The following is a 17779-nucleotide window of genomic DNA, read 5'->3' as shown; positions in this document are numbered from 1 at the left end:
TTGTATAATGTATAACACTATTAGTTTTGCATTTACCATAATGTCGTTTTACATTTAAATAATTAATCCTTCGACCCACCAGAGGTCGTTTGTTTCTTGTTTCACTTGGATGTTATAAAGCGTGTAAACCCGTATTAGAAATATGGGAATTTTGTTATTTTTTTATTTTTTACATTGATTTTATTTTGAAACTGGAAATACAGAATTTATTTTCTTATTTTTCATCAACATTTAATTAACAAAATGTACTATCTACAATAAAATATACATATATTTTGTGATTTAACATCCTAGTTCAATTAAAAACCAAACTCATGACATGAAAATGAATTTTTTGCTACATAAATTAGATAGGCTACACAAACTCCACTCATGTTTTTGCTGCATGTGTCCAATACATTTTCTCTGTAGTCTCACTCAAGTCTCAAATGTGACCAACGGGAAAGTTTTCTGACACAACAGTGCCATTCAGCTCATTTAGAGATATTACGCGTGTTACACAATCCTTTGACTAATCTCTGGACATACATTGCTCTCACGAGATGTCATGAGAACTAAGAACCATTAGATGGAAGACTTGAGCTGTGATAAGGTAGAGCTACGGGTGTTTCCCTTTGCTGGCTAATGTCAGTGTAGTGTTGTGTTTTTCTGCACTAGAGGGCGCTGTGAGCAGCAGCTTGAGAGCAGCTAATGTCAAAAATGACATTAGAGAGATACAACTTAGCATACATTAAATAAAATGTATTAACAATACATCCAAAGTCATCTGAGCTAATGGAAGAGGAGAAAGAGAGAAGAAGAAAAAACAGGAACAGAACAAAGAAAAGAGGATATAACAACAATAATAATAAAAAGACACATAAATACATAGAACCAAGGATTAATCATGGTACATGAAAGATCTCATATCTCATATCTCAATTTTTTTTTTTTTTTGTTAATTAATTAATCTTAGTGATTTAATTAAATGTTCTACTTCACATAAGAAATCCAGGCTAACTAACATTTTAATACATCCCAAACAACACCCCTGAAATTACAACAAAGATATTTTAAAACTAGTTCAGTCTGCTCAGGGACCCCCAGTGCAGTGCAAACATTGCTTTTAATGAAATTACCTAATATTACTATCTTATATGTTTAAGGATCATAAAGTCAAAAGTTAATAATGCGCCACAATTAGGACCTGCAAAGGACCCCTAGGGAAAACTCTGGAGTTTAAATAAAAACACTTGGTCAAACAGGCTTTTTTTTAGGCATATAAAATATCAAACAACATTTTATGACAACAGTGAAATGGCATTATTTAATATGCATTGAGGTCATCACAATAATTGAAAATAATGTTTTCACTTTTAATTAAAACCCTACATTTGTTTTGTGTGAGTTTATTATTTGGTGCATTACAATAGCGATTCTTTAAATGGTTCAGAATTCACTTAAAATACCATTTACGACATCTTTACATCTAAGTCACTAATTGCTTCACAATAAATCCCCCACAGGTTAGAGTTCAGAATATGAGCTCTAGGAAGAAGCCCGTCCACCAATCAGGGCAGAGTGTTTCCACGGCTGCTGAGGTGTCTGTTCTAGCAATTATCCCCACAGGACTTCAGCACTTATGAGAGTCAGGCATGACCCCAGGGCAAAGTTCAAAGGAGACCTCTTGTCCTGGCAAAAAATTTAATGTTCTCCAGAGGGTGGCAGCAAACCTCCCGTGGAGAGATATGGGGTGTGACAAAAATACAAGCATGCAGCTTGGCTAGCTGTCACTCACGATGTAGCATTTAAATAGTCTCTAGATTAGATCAATATCAGTTTCTTGGGTGAAACACTTTCTGATGTGAAACTAAAGCAGCTTCATTTGCTACAGCCCTCAACAGGAAGTGGTACAGTGAGAGGTGGATGACTTCCTGTGGAAATGGATCACTCTTCTAGTCAAGTAAGATATGCTGAGTGTCGGCCTCTATCTGAACCAGCTGTCAATGAAGCTAGACCGCCTCTCTTGCTGTTTATCATTCAGAAGTAGTCAGAGAAAGTACTCAGTGGTTCTCAAATGCTTTTGTCTCAGGACCAAGATTTAGCTCTGCAGGACAAAGTGGCAAATCAATCAACATGGTATCAAAATCTTTTTTATTCTAAATAATAATAAGAATAATCTTGTTGTTGTTTGTTTCTTGTGATGGCTTCATGCTCTCAACAGCCAATAAATCACTGCATGTTTTTCTTGGTTGTGTATAATGTGGTAAATGAATTATATGATGTTAATATAATAATAATAATAATAATTGGTTGTCAAATGTCACTCTTATGTGTCTCTCTTTTATCTCTTTTTACAAACATTTATACATTTATTATGCTGTCATCTAATGCAACATACTGTGAATTCCTGACTTTCCTCATTGTATTTAATGTAATAAATAAATAATATTATTTAATAAAAATTATTATTATTATTATATTTACTACATTGAATAAGATGAATACAATTTACAGTTAAATAAAACCAGTGTTGACAGCTGAGAACATCAAAATAAGAAAGAAACCAATAATTATTATTAATAATAGTTTGTCTCATATTTTGATGGTTTCATGTTCTTAGCAGTCAATAATTCACTTCACAAAGCAATTTCCTTATGTTCCCTTTTGCAAGCATTGGTGCATTTATAACCCATGCAACCCTGAGACCCACTGTGTGCTCATGACTGTTTTCTAACACACATGTAGAACGACAAGATCTGTCTCATGATACTCAAATAGTAGAACATGGAGCCAAAACAGAGAAAGCCATAGGAAATGCAGCTTATGAAAACACAAAATCTGACTCTTCACCTAGAACAGCACTTCCTGTTCCAACTTCTTCTCTCAGCACTCAAGAAGTGATATGATACAGCTGTAAGACAGCAATCAGTATCGCTAAACGTGGGAAACCAGTGTGTTTATAACCACAGACTCCATTGTGCGTGTTACTCATTCACCCAAAGGGTTCATCTCTGTTACCAACAGAGATTACGAGTTTAAGCATGTGAAACTGATCTTGCATTAGCACATGCAAGAATGTGTTAAAAGCAATCATAAGCCCCTGGCGGGGGGGGGGGGGGGGGGGGTAAGTGGTAGATATCATACAACAGTTAGCATGAGAAAAAGGGGGATGGTGTGCTTGAACGAGAGAAGATGGGAATGGTTCTGAAAACCAGACTTCTTCACTGGTATGTCAGTAATGCGCTGTGACCCACCCCCCATCCCAAACACACTCCCTTTCTCTTAAACAAAAATGCGAGCCCCCCAATCAAGCTAGAGGGTGTTCATTCAGTGGAATCTCAGACCCCTCGGCCATAAATGCCTCCAGCTTCTCCGACCACCCACCTACCCACCCTTCTCCTGCAGGACAGGATCCCGTTACAGCTTTTCCCCTCTGGCCAGCTGGAGATAAGACTTAAGACTACAACTAAAGATTGCAGATCAGCCCTAAACTGGCTCAATATGCGAGCGAGCTTGCGTACAGCGATCATGTTACTGCTGCATTAGAGTCTGGGCCTCTCGAGTGGATAAAAACACTGCGCTCGACTCGCTAATGGAGGTGCTTGGGATCAGAACAGCATTATCGTTGTTCACAAATGTGGAAGTGATTGGAATGTGAGTCATTTGGTCAATATGTGGGGAATTTCGTCACGGCCGTGCGGTGGAGAATGTGTGTTTTGATGGTGATGGTTGGGGGGGGGGGGGGGGGGTCATTCCTGGAATGTTGAGAGTAAAAGTTCATAGATCAGATTACAGGAAGGAAACCACAGGGGGAAAAACATTGAGAGGAAACAGGCATAAAAATGCCTTCTGGTTTTTAGCCAGAGGAAATTTAGTAAAATGCTTCAATTCAATTTATTTTTTGTTATGTGAAGCCCATGTTATTGTAGTTATTATTTTTATTTATATATATTGTCTCGGAAAACATATTATTCTTCGCTATTCTTTCATTATATACCCTATTATTTCATTATTTTATCCTTTATCCTCATCCTTGAAGTCAATTTAAAAAAAATTTTATTAAATTTTAAACAATGTCAATAATTATCGTCTAAAAGAATTATATGAATTTTTATACAAATTATGACTCTTGGTTGTTGCATCATTTCCATTTCCACCAAACAAAAGTCATTGACAAGCTTGAGATGAAATATGAGATATGAATATATAAAATAAAATATAAAGATAACTTGTGAACAAAGTTTTTTTATGCATCATTTCAGCAAAAAAAAGCAATGAATTGAGTATATATATTTTACACAAGACGTCAAAAAGAATTTCCATTACAGAATGTTCTGAAACTCAATACAAGATTACATGCAATGCATTTTTAATATGGACAAATTAAATACACCAGAGTGTGTCTATTGAGTTTCTTTTTGAAATATCCACAAGGTCAAATGTGCACATAGTTGAAGTAACGCCTAAATACCAAATGGCTTTTTCTTTTTACGACTAATAATATTCTTTCCCATGCTGCAGACAACACCAGATTCCTCTTTTCCTTCCAACCCAGCACAGTTTGTGTGGTTTAACTGGGCCTGCGGAGTAGTAAAAAGGGAAATCAAGTGGTGACTGGGATCCATTTGGGCAATAAGTGAACCGTGTTCAGGAGCCTCCCAGTAGGTGATCGCAGTGGGCCTGAGGGAAGAGGAAGCTCCTTTGGGAACAAGAGAACAGCACATGCCATCTATTATTCAGCAATGGGGTTTGAGATGACACAGGCCCAGAGCTTACGGTGAAATATACCCTTTTTCTCTGCTCCTAAAATAGAAGATGTTCCAGTTTTGTTGACCGCTACAATCTAAAAAAAAAAAAAACAATGTGAAATTGAATAAAAATAAATACATTTCAGGGGATAACTTGTGCATGAGTGAAACCATATGTTGATGGCGCCATGCCTACAAAGTATTTCTGTTATGATCGGTGCCTTTAACAATCCAGGCTTTGTTATTTCCAAGACATATTTTAAGATCCAATTCCCCATTTATGAGAAGCAAATGAGTCAGGCCTATGTATGTTCCATTTCCACCTAAATTGCTTTCAGCTGAGTATAACCGTTTCCTTTAGGACTTTAACATGGTGGTTGTAAAAGCATCCAGTTCTCTTGGCTCAATATGCCTAAACAGGCTTTACTGTTACACACTCGCCTGGCTCAGATCAGTCATTTAAATTCATGCATGTTTAATGCAGCAGAATTGCTGTAGATCAATCGCTTTTGGAGAAACTCTGAACCACATTGTTTTAAATCAAAGAGAGAGAGAGAGAGAGAGAGAGAGAGAGAGAGAAGAGGATCCAGAATTTCCAGGCAAGTCCTTTAACCACGAGCCAGCATAGATGTGCCATAAACATACAACATGTGGTCGCACAGCTCTCCATATCAGGATTTGGCTGGGCAGATGGATTGTTTTCTCAGACTGAATAATTAAAGAGGCAATGCAAGAACATCCCCACTGTCGGATATAAGCTATTTACCCCCCCTTCATGAAAAATGATCCAGCCCATCAGACATAGAGCACCTCGAGCTGATAACACTGAATAAGCTGAATTCATCTAGTTTGTCTTTGAAACGCTTTCGGTCTACAAAATAGGCAAACATTATAAGGCTGTGCATCAGTTAAATCTCCCGATTGACATACTTGGGACTTCATTATCTGTGGATTTTGCTGATGCACATGATGTACCGAAGGAAATGTTCAATTCTGTGACATTTGATGGTGGTTGAGTGTGTTAACCAAAGTGTTTGTAATTTTAGCTCTTGACAGAAAGCTGTGACAGGCTACATTTTATGACTGATGAACTAGATCATATAAAATATGCACAGTAAACCTGACAGTTGCACTGCAGTAATGAGAGGAATAAACTTGGGGGTCATTTGGCTTTATGCAATGGAACTGGATATTAGGTTACAGAAAACAAAGTGAAATGTGAAACTTCATGAGTTAAACAATATCATTTAGCTCTGATTAAAGACCCATTCACACCAAGAACGATAACTATAAAGATAAGTACAGTACAGACCAAAAGTTTGGACACCTTCTCATTGAAAGAGTTTTCTTTATTTTCATGACTATGAAAATTGTAGAGTCACACTGAAGGCATCAAGGGCTATGTGAAGGCCAAAGCCATGGCCTCACAACCAGTTTAAGAGCGGTAACCTCATGTACTTAGTTTGTGCTGTTTTTCTTTAGGATTAGTTTGTATGCATTTTTCATTCACATTTGTTGCAAACATTTATTTAGTTAAAAATAACTCACAGGACACAAAGGTCATTTCACGTACATTGTATTTTATTTAGTTGACCATACAGAAGTATAGTTTTGGGAGCGCTCACCATTAGTTACTTTTGTCATTTTGTTTGTGTAATTATTTGTTTCTGAGCTTACCAGTGTTGGATTCCACACCCGGGAGAGATCCAGGAAGTTGGCTGGCTTAAAGGGGTGGCAGTTGGAGCAGGAGAAGTTTTATAGGGGAGGTGGCCTAATTGGACACTACCATTGTTTATATCCTGGGGGGATAGCTCATTCTCTGCTTAGATATTCTGGGGTTTGGATTTATATTATATTGAGTACTTTTGTTGAATTAAGATTAATTAAATGTTTATCACTTTTGGAATAAGTTTTATGTAGATTTTGCTGTTATTTGTAGCTTGTGTAGTAGTGTTGTTGTTGTTAGTCTTCCCCTGTGTGTTAAAATTGGTCTGATCAGCCAATATATAAGTCCCCGTTGTTTATTTGTAAGAGTTAGTTGTATTTTTTGTTTAGAGCTTTAGTTACTGTTTGTTTATTTGACTTTTGTTTTTGGGCCCAAACCCTTATTTTCACTTTGTTGTCATGATTTTTGGGAAATAAAAATCCTTATTTTTTAACTTCCCTTGCGACTCCTCTTGCTTAACTGCTTGGTCCCTGACATATGGTGACAGCGGTGGGACTAGCCAGTTGAGGAGTGCAAGAATTTTTTTTTTTCCTTTTGAAGTTGAAGCATGCGAGAAGGAAGAGTGATAAGAGGTGGCCAGACAGGGAATAAGAAGACTGAGTCAACCCATATAGAGAGAGGACACCGGGTGGAAAGTGAGGTCGCAATGGAAGGTGAAGCATTAAAGGGAGCATCAGGTGGTGAGGATGAAGATGGCAAAGAGCCAACACTGAGTGACCTGGCGGGGATTATGCGGTCATTTATGGATCAACGGGAGACCAGGGAAGTAAAATTGAGAGAGGAAGCTAACCGCCAGCAGTACCAGTTCAAAGCCCTACAGCATCAGTTTCGCCTTCTACAGCAGGAGGTAGAGGTTCGCATATCTCCAATACCAGAGCCTGTTTCCACAATGCCAGATCCTTCTGAGGACTATGATTTGAATGTCGATCATCCAAAGGCCCAAGCCTCACACTCTATAGAGTCGACCCAACCCACTATGTCTACAGCAGGTCAGTTTCGATCTCTTCATGAGCTTAGAATGGAAAAATTAACAGAAAATGATGATGTTGAACATTTTCTAATTACCTTTGAGAGAATTGCAGCGGCATGTCGGTGGCCAAAAGTGGACTGGGTTTTTCGTCTCCTCCCATTGTTGACGGGTAAGGCTAGAGGAGCCTATGTGCACATGGATATAGATGATGTTCACGAATATGAGAAAGTGAAAACCGCAATTCTGAAGAAATATGATATTAACCCTGAGACTTACAGGCAGAGGTTTAGATCTCTCTATGTGGAACCTGAGGAAAGCCCCAAGGAGCTGTATGTGAGGCTTAAAGAGCTGTATGTAAAATGGATCCAACCGCAAGGTAAAACACTCCATGAAATTAGTGAAATCCTGATTATGGAACAATTCTTGAGAATGCTGTCCCCTGAGCTTCAGGTTTGGGTAAAGGAGCATGGGCCGAAATCTGCGGCTGAAGCTGCCACACTTGCTGATGTGTTTGTGGCTGCCCGGAAAAAGGGCCAGCCATGGAGTAGTACGGGTGGGAAGACTGGTAAGGATGGCCACAGGCCCATACCCCCTCAGTACCAACAGAGGCCGGCGCCAGGAGTGGGTAAGCATTACCCCACTGCTGATATTTATCTGGAGATAGAGGGACAGATGTATCTGTTAAATGTGGGAGTTGCGGATAATTTACCATTCCCTGTAGTTTTGGGTGAAGATCTGCCAGTACTCTATGACTTGATAAAGCCAGTGCAAAGCTGTAATGTGGTCACTAGAGCACAAGCTAAGCAGGTGGATGCAGACTCCATAACCCTCAGTGCCTTACCCTTCTATAATGAAGTGTTTGAGACTGGTCCCTGGAAAGCTCACAAGACTCTTAGTCAGAGGAGGCAAGACAAGTTTCAGGGTACGCCTATACAACCATCAGCTGAGGCTACTCCAGATATGTCCCTGGGGTTTCAAATACCTACAGATATAATGCAAATGCAGGAAAATGACCCCACTTTGTCTACCCTTTTGCAGAGAGCACGAGGAAGGAAGCAGGAGACTAATATTAATGGTGTGCAAAATGAGTACGTCCTACAGAACGGTGTTCTTTATCATCAGAATGGCCAGGTGAAGCGGCTAGTGGTCCCACAAGTGGCCCGAGAAATAGTACTTAACTTGGGTCACTCCATTCCCTGGGCAGGCCACTTGGGGAAATATAAGACCACAGCTCGTATTAAGCGCCATTTCTACTGGCCAGGTTTGCAAACGGATGTCGCCCAGTTCTGTAGAAGTTGCTCTCAGTGTCAAAAGACATCAATGAAAAGTCCCTCCAAAGCTCCACTTCAACCTCTCCCAGTTACAAGCATCCCCTTTGAGCGTCTTGGGATGGACATTGTTGGTCCGGTGGAGAAAAGCAAAACAGGAAATCGCTTCATGTTGGTAGTAACTGACTATGCAACCAAATATCCAGAAGTCTTCCCATTAAAATCAGTTAAAGCAAAAACTGTGGCTTTTTCCTTGGTGCAATTTTTCTCAAGAGTTGGTTTTCCTTGTGAGATTTTAACCGACCAAGGCACTAATTTCATGTCTGAACTTTTAAAACCGGTTTACCAACTCCTTGGCATAAAGAGGTTGCGCACTACGCCCTACCACCCACAAACAGATGGGCTGACAGAGCGATTCAATCAGACGCTCAAGCAAATGCTCCGTAAGTTTGTGAATGAAACTGGATCTGACTGGGATCACTGGCTCCCCTACCTCCTTATTGCATGTAGGGAGGTACCTCAGGCTTCCACAGGTTTTTCCCCTTTTGAATTACTCTATGGTCATGAGGTGAGGGGTCCTCTAGCCTTATTGAGGGACACTTGGGGAGGAGATCAGGGGAAGGAAGGGACCATTAATGTAATCTCCTATGTTGTTCAGATGAGAGAGAAACTGCAGCGAATGAGGGGACTAGCCCAGACACATATGCTGGAGGCCCAAAAGCACCAAAGACTTGGTATGACAAGTCAGCTCGACAGCGAGTCTTTCAACCGGGCCAGAAAGTCTTGGTTATGTTGCCAACCAGTGATAGTAAGCTTCTTGCAAAATGGCAGGGCCCCTTTGAGGTGCAGAAAAAGTTGGGGCCCACCACCTATCAGGTTTCCACTCCAGGGCATCAGCGTTCTAGCCGGGTGCTTCATGTGAACCTCGTTAAGGAGTGGATCCCAAGAGCTGAGGTGCTCCTGATTCAGGCCGTAAAGGAAGAGGAGGCGGATGACCAGTATCTGCCCTTGCCAGTGTCCACAGAGCTTGATGTAAGCCATCTGTCAAAGGATCAGCAGTCTCGGGTACAAACTCTACTTTACTCAGAAACATTTCAAGAATATCCAGGGCGCACAAACCTGGTTGAACACGACATTGTATTAAAACCTGATGTAACAGTGAAACGGATGAGTTATAGGATACCAGAGCGCCTCCTGGTGTCCCTGAAGAAGGAAGTTGACCTCATGCTATTTCTGGGGATAATTCAGCGATCTAAGAGTGAGTGGTGCAATCCCGTGGTGCTGGTTCCAAAGAAGGATGGGACAATAAGGTTTTGTATTGACTTCAGGTATCTAAACTCCATTTCAAAGTTTGACTCTTACCCCACCCCACGAATTGATGATCTCATTGACCGCCTGGGAAAAGCAACGTATCTAACCACCATTGACCTCTGTAAGGGTTACTGGCAAGTGCCCCTAACTAAGCAGTCTCAGGAACTGACAGCCTTCCGAACTCCCTGGGGGCTTTTTCAGTTTACGGTGTTACCATTTGGGCTACATGGGGCTCCAGCAACGTTTCAAAGATTAATGGACCAGGTTCTCTATGGATTGTCTGAGTTTTCTTGTGCATACCTTGATGATATTGTCATCTACAGCCCAACGTGGGGGGAACATGTGGAGCATCTCAAAGTGGTCTTTGACCGCCTACGTTCTGCCGGCTTGACAATCAATCCAGCTAAATGTGTCCTGGCCAAGAAGGAAACTGAGTATCTGGGTTTCACCATTGGAGGTGGGTTAATTAAACCTCAGGTCCGAAAGATCCATGCAATTGAGTCATGTCCTCTCCCACAGACCAGGAAGCAGCTAAGATCTTTCCTGGGGATGGCTGGCTTCTACCATCGGTTCATCCCAAACTTCTCTGCCAGGGCTGCTCTACTAACTGATAAGACTGGCTCAAGATGTCCTAGTCAAGTCAAGTGGACAGGGGAGGCAGTGGCAGCTTTCAAGGACATTCAAAAATCTTTGAGTTAAAGCCCTGTTTTACATAGTCCAAACTTTGAGGAACTGTTTATATTACAGACTGATGCCTCTGAGAGGGGTGTGGGGGCGGTGCTTCTACAGGGACCTAAGGAGGAACGACATCCTGTGGCATATATCAGTCGGAAACTTCTACCCAGGGAGGTCCGCTATTCAACAGTGGAAAAGGAGGCCTTGGCAGTCAAATGGGCCCTGGACTCTTTCAAGTATTACCTAATGGGTAGAGAGTTTACCTTAGAGTCTGACCACCGGGCATTGCAGTGGCTGGAGAGGATGAAATATACCAATGGGCGGATTACCAGGTGGTATCTGGCCATGCAGCCGTTCCGGTTTACAGTCCAGTACATCCCTGGCAAATTCAACACCACTGCAGATTACCTCTCTCGCTGGCCTAGCAGCAGCTTTGAAGGGGAGGGATGTGTGAAGGCCAAAGCCATGGCCTCACAACCAGTTTAAGAGCGGTAACCTCATGTACTAAGTTTGTGCTGTTTTTCTTTAGGATTAGTTTGTATGCATTTTTCATTCACATTTGTTGCAAACATTTATTTAGTTAAAAATAACTCCCAGGACACAAAGGTCATTTCACGTACATTGTATTTTATTTAGTTGACCATACAGAAGTATAGTTTTGGGAGCGCTCACCATTAGTTACTTTTGTCATTTTGTTTGTGTAATTATTTGTTTCTGAGCTTACCAGTGTTGGATTCCACACCCGGGAGAGATCCAGGAAGTTGGCTGGCTTAAAGGGGTGGCGGTTGGAGCAGGAGCAGTTTTATAGGGGAGGTGGCCTAATTGGACCCTACCATTGTTTATATCCTGGGGGGATAGCTCATTCTCTGCTTAGATATTCTGGGGTTTGGATTTATATTATATTGAGTACTTTTGTTGAATTAAGATTAATTAAATGTTTATTACTTTTGGAATAAGTTTTATGTAGATTTTGCTGTTATTTGTAGCTTGTGTAGTAGTGTTGTTGTTGTTAGTCTTCCCCTGTGTGTTAAAATTGGTCTGATCAGCCAATATATAAGTCCCCGTTGTTTCTTTGTAAGAGTTAGTTGTATTTTTTGTTTAGAGCTTTAGTTACTGTTTGTTTATTTGACTTTTGTTTTTGGGCCCAAACCTTTATTTTCACTTTGTTGTCATGATTTTTGGGAAATAAAAATCCTTATTTTTTAACTTCCCTTGCGACTCCTCTTGCTTAACTGCTTGGTCCCTGACCTGCTATTTGACCAAGAAGGAGAGTGATGGGGTGCTGCGCCAGATGACCTGGCCTCCACAGTCACCGGACCTGAACCCAATCGAGATGGTTTAGGGGTGAGCTGGACCGCAGACAGAAGGCAAAAGGGCCAACAAGTGCTAAGAATCTCTCGGGGAACTCCTTCAAGACTGTTGGAAGACCATTTCAGGTGACTACCTCTTGAAGCTCATCAAGAGAATGCCAAGAGTGTGCAAAGCAGTAATCAAAGCAAAAGGTGGCTACTCTGAAGAACCTACAATATGACATATTTTCAGTTGTTTCACACTTTTTTGTTATGTATATAATTCCATATATAATTCCACATGTGTTAATTCATAGTTTTGATGCCTTCAGTGTGAATCTACAATTTTCATAGTCATAAAAATAAAGAAAACTCTTTGAATGAGAAGGTGTGTCCAAACTTCCAAACTCTGTTTATTCTAAGCACACGCTTGTCAGCTGCTTTAAATTCTCGAGCTCATTTATCATTTATCAAAAAAAAACATTGTTCTGAAAGTGATTCCAATGCTATTGTTTCTCTGTGCCTTTATCGTTTTAACTGTGGTATGGACTTGGGTAGTCTTTAATATTAAGAACGATTTTTAGAACTATCTTTAACATTATCGTCCTGTCACAGTGTCTGGGTTGTGTTCCCTGGGTTTCCACTAGGTGTCCTCAGTTCCCAGGGTGTTTATCATATCACTTCCTGTCTCCTTATTTGGTCACCTTCCTCCTTGTTTAGTTAATTGATTGTTCCCCACCTGTCTCCTGTTTCCCCATTGTCCTTTTGTGTATTTATACCTGGTCTGTCTGAGTCTTAGTCACGGAGTCCTTGTTTAATGTGATGTTAATTCATGTCCGTCATCTAGTCGTGCCCTTGCCTTGTGTTCATGTTTTGTTAATGTTTTGGATTTGGATATTCTGGTTTTGACCCTGCCTGGACTGTTTACCCCTTCGGATTACCCTTTAATAAATATCATACCCGCACTTGGATCTCTCCGTGTTTCTTGTATCACCGTGACACATCCTTTGTATGAAGAGGCCTTACGCATAACAGTAGACATGTTAGTAAAAAATAAAAAAGCATGTTTGCAAAATCTACATGATATACAGTAGTATATGTAATTTTTCAATTCAGGTTGAAATTATTATTCACTATGGTTGAATAACTTAAATAGGCCTAAATTAATTTACACTAAAGAAAATAACTTTTATAGATGCACTCAGTACACTTTGCTCATGTTTCTGTGGTGTAAACAGTCATCTTAAATAATGAAACTTAATGGTTTAGCTGTGAATTAGCAGTCAGACATGGATAATCCCTTAAATTCATTGTGTCCAATAGCAGGGGTGTTTACAAGATAGTTGTATCTTTTGAAACTTCCTGCTTCTTGAACACAATAAAGGCCTAAGCATTTAGTTTTCAAGTACGCTTGAAAAATACAATGCTAATATTTACATTTTCATTTTCTTTTATTCGTTTTTTTTTTTACCTTTTATATTTTTAAGATAAATCTAGCAGTGTAGCCTAGATTTGTGCTTTCAATTCGCATGGAAATCTCTTATACAGTATTACAGTTATGCGTTCATGTTTTGCCATGTAATCTCATCAGTTTCCTCAATTAATAAAGAGATCTGCCTCTCAAAGACGTAAAAAGTGACGCGTTTGGCTCTTCTCTGATCTTAATCATGTGGAAAAAATGATTGCTTTGGGGTCACACATTAACATTTTCCCACTGGCTATTTAATGGAAACAATGAGCAGTAAATTAAAATCTACATAGTTGTAGGAGTCAGGTAAAGTTGTGTGTACATATTGTGGGCTTGACCTTTCTTCTGCTGCCATTCATGAGTGTGTCGTGGGAGATTAGAGTTTTGTAGAAAGAGAGAGAGAAAGAAAGCACCTGCTCGCTGAACTGCTCTATTTGTGTCTGGGCATAAAGCCAAGCATTCCTACTCTCTTCACCTTGGCCTTGAGAGAGACTACCGGCCTTTTAAAATACATCATTGTCAAGCGTCTCCAGTGTATGTGAGTCAGTATTGTGAATGTGTTTGTGTGTGAGTTTACCTGTGAGTGAACTCTGTTGGCATAGCATGCTTGTTGTTTGTGCAGCCCAGCAAATTTATGGAAAAGGACATGAACGCAACAGGGGATTGCACAAACACAAGAGCCGAGTCTCTCGCTGCACGCAGACTCAACAGACTGTTTACTGACTCCGTTTGGACGGTTGCATGGCAACGGCACTACGGGCCACTTTTGCTTTGTTTTGCAGCATTGTAACTGTGTGGAAAAGTCTGTGTGTGTAATGGAAGAGGAATGCATGTTAAAACTCATGACTTTTGGACAGTGACTGAACACCCACATGATTCTGTGCACGTTTATGTATATGTGTGTGTGTGTGTGTGTGTGTGTGTGTGTGTTTAATGGCTATGTATCAGTAACATTTTTAGTGTAAATCTAACTGACTGAGTATAACATTAAAGATTATGTGAAGGTTTTTATACTACCATGAATAATCTATTAGGTTAATGACTAAGTAGGCCATTCATAGCTTGACTTCCTGAAAAATGTGCACAACACTTTGCTTGATGTTCTGGCCGAACCAATGAGGTAAGTTTGGGGCTGGGTTTCCTGACGAGAAAGACAAGAATAGCTTTTGGGAAATGTTTCGAAACAGTCATTATTCAATTCAATTCAAGTTTATTTTTATAGCTTTTTTGACGATACAAATCATTGCAAAGCAACTTTACAGAAAATTACGTTTCTACAATATTTAGTAATAGCTTATAAGTAGTGATCAGTTTATGTGCAAGTGACAGGAACTTTCAGAAACATTTATACAAGACATAGTCAAAGACGATGAACACTATTAACAGCAATTATAATGTGATTGCATAGTAAGTAGCAATATTAGTGCTTTTTGTGAATAAATAATCAACTCTATTGCTGATACATAATAAAGAAAATTAAGATTCACTATTTAATTATTATGTATTTAGATACATATGTTTTATAGTAGAAAAAATGGATTAGAACAACAACAAAGTACTGGAGGTGGCAACAACAGTCATTCCAAACCCGTAAGACCTTTGTTCATCTTTGGAGCACAAATTAAGATATTTTTGATAAAATCCAAGAGCTTTCTGACCCTCCATAGACAGCAAGGGAACTACCAAGGTCAAGGGCCAGAGTGGTAGTAAAGACATCATTAAAATAGTCCACATCAGTGGTTCAACCGTAATTTCATAAAGCTACAAGAATACTTTTCGTGCGCAAAGAAAACTAAAATAACAACTTTATTCAACAATTTCTTCTTTTCCGGGTCAGCCCACCGCTGCTGGAAATGAAATGAGAGTAAGTAATCAATGAGAGAATTTTCATTTTTGAGTGAACTGTCCCTTTAAGTACTGAACATTTACATTTATTAATTCAGCAGACTCTTTTATCGACATACAAATGAGAAATACAAGCGATTTATCACAAATACAAAATTTGCAAATGAGAACATGAAAAGTGCTTGTAAATACAAATTTTAGACATTATGGGGAGGAAAAGTGAAAGCAAATGAAGGAAATTAATTTTCTAAGCATTTATGTTTTTGGTTGGTGGGTGGTATAAAATTCCTTATGAAATGGAGGTATCAAGGTCCTAAAATTAAAAAAAAAAAAAAAAAAAGATACAAAGGCAACAAAAATTATTTTTCCTTTATAATAATCAAAATACCCATCTAACTGCACACAGCAGCTACTGAAGCCGGAGACTCACCTGCCAACATCCCTCTCTGAACAGACTGTTACAGCTGTTCTACCTGATTCTCCTCAATGACCTCCCGCAATGCTGAATCAGAGCTTTCTACCTCTCAATTGCTCTCCCTCTCCTTTCCCATCTCTGTTGACCTATTGAATTTTCCCCTGCAGCTTCATGGACTGCTGGGCTTCATTCTGTTTGACCTCTGGTGTTCAGTGACTGACCCTGTACTGTGCAGGCACTCACCCCTGGAGAGATACAAAGCCTTGGCTGAATTTCCCCTTCATCCGTCCAATGGAGAACTGACCGGGACGAACAAAAGCCACCTCGCTGAACTGAACTCAAGCGCTCGTAACAGAGAAAACAGAACATGGCTGGCTTTTCAAGCACTTTAAAAGAGCTTGTCTACATCAGGTCCCCTAATTGACACAGGGGAGAAAAGAACTGCCTAATTGCATGATTTAGACTCACAATACGCCCTGACAGATGACACTAATCACAGCGGGAATTATTAAGCCATGTTTCTTGCTTAGACAACAAATGAGACACTATAAAAGGTCACATATATTGGTCTTATGATATGAATGCAGATTGTGGTTAAAATGGTGCATATGCAGCAGGGGTCATGTGTTTGAGTGTATACTTACTCATTAAAATGCATCCAGCAGTGCTCAGCATTCCAGAGTCAATATTAAACTATGTTTAATGCGGCCCTTTGCACCTGCGATGTCCCAAAAGACTATAATGACACACAACTAACAAAGATTGATTGGACAGAAGCATGATTGTTAGTATAAAGACAATCGCTTTTTTTTTTAAATATGTAAGCATACAACTAAAATCAAGTAGTTAAACATAAAGTTTGCAAGCTGTTTGTTTGCTTCAGCAGTGGCTGTCAAGTTGACTGTGGTGTGTTGGTTGGTGTTGGTGTGATTTTTGGTTGTTTTTGATTAAATATTCATATTAAAATAATGTTATATTTATTTCTATAATAATATAAAAATAATAATATAAATATTAATAATAATTTATCTTTTGTTCTTCTTTTTTTTCTTATTATTATAGGTAGTGGGTCCTAGGGAACACAAATAAAAGACACTATAGGGTACCACGTTGCAAATTACTTTGGATTTCGCATTGCACTCTTCATTTAATTGAATGAAAGATCAATATTTTTTAGGGAGAGTGCGTTTTATCATGAGAGAAATAATTGAATGCAGAAAAGTTACTTTGGGTCTTTCCCTCCATCACTCTTTCCATACATTTTGCTTTTCACATGCATATAATCAGCTTGAGCTCTGGCTCTGATTCACTCTGGCTTTCTGCCTCACTAAACTCTCACACACATCACACCGCGGAGCTAGAAATCACACTTAGCGGGTGTGTGATGAGATAAAATCAGTCCACAACAGTGTCTTTGGGCACCAAAAATTAACAATATCACAATAACAGCTTTCGTTAGAGAGAAACATGCAAACTGTTATGTGACACCCAGGGTAAAAAAAAAGCTTGTTTTCAATCACAGAAGCATGAGAAAGACTCATAAAGTGACTTAACAAGCCACTAGTCAATCATGTACTCATTCCCTTTCAAACACCTGTATGGCATTTCAGTTAATTTAATATCTGTCCTGCACCAAATTGCAAACTATCATTGAATAACACTAGGTGTTCTTTGAATTGTTACATAAGCTGTGAAGTGTGATTACAGAGGAACATTACCATGACAAAAAGTAGATAAGAAATGCCATGGGCAACCCTCTAGGAGGTGTCATTTCATTTCAGCCTTGTTATTACTGTTGCAGGAGGGAACTAGTTCACACCCCCTGCCATTAAACACCACATGGGACTTTTTCTGTTTCTATCAAAGTAAGCCTTGTGTATACACTCAATACATAATCAGTTTTGTTTGGGTGTAGTTGGTGCTCATTTATAAATAGTAGTAATAGGTTATGTGATTTGGGAATGTTTCTGAACACTTATCTGGATGCATAAAAAATGTCAGTGCCCTGTTATAAGGGGTCGACCTGCTCACTAAAATATGAACAAAACGTATTTTTAATTGCATTTCTTAAAATTTCTATTC

At 39.4% G+C, this 17779-nt stretch overlaps 1 long non-coding RNA gene across 1 annotated transcript; it reads right to left on the bottom strand.

Annotated features, from left to right (window-relative positions):
• Nucleotides 1–4334: 4334 nt before the first annotated feature.
• LOC132126709 (uncharacterized) lies at nt 4335–14256 on the bottom strand. The gene is made up of 2 exons (XR_009427437.1): nt 14015–14256; nt 4335–4825 (listed from the first exon to the last, which is right to left on the bottom strand). It is a non-coding gene; the product is annotated as an uncharacterized LOC132126709 (long non-coding RNA).
• Between the last annotated feature and the right edge of the window lie 3523 nt (nt 14257–17779).

The sequence above is a fragment of the Carassius carassius genome, chromosome 44, assembly GCF_963082965.1.
Source record: "Carassius carassius chromosome 44, fCarCar2.1, whole genome shotgun sequence".
NCBI classification, from domain to species: Eukaryota; Metazoa; Chordata; class Actinopteri; order Cypriniformes; family Cyprinidae; genus Carassius; species Carassius carassius.
Note: the sequence above shows the minus strand (reverse complement) of the source record. Positions and strands in the feature narration are given on the sequence as shown.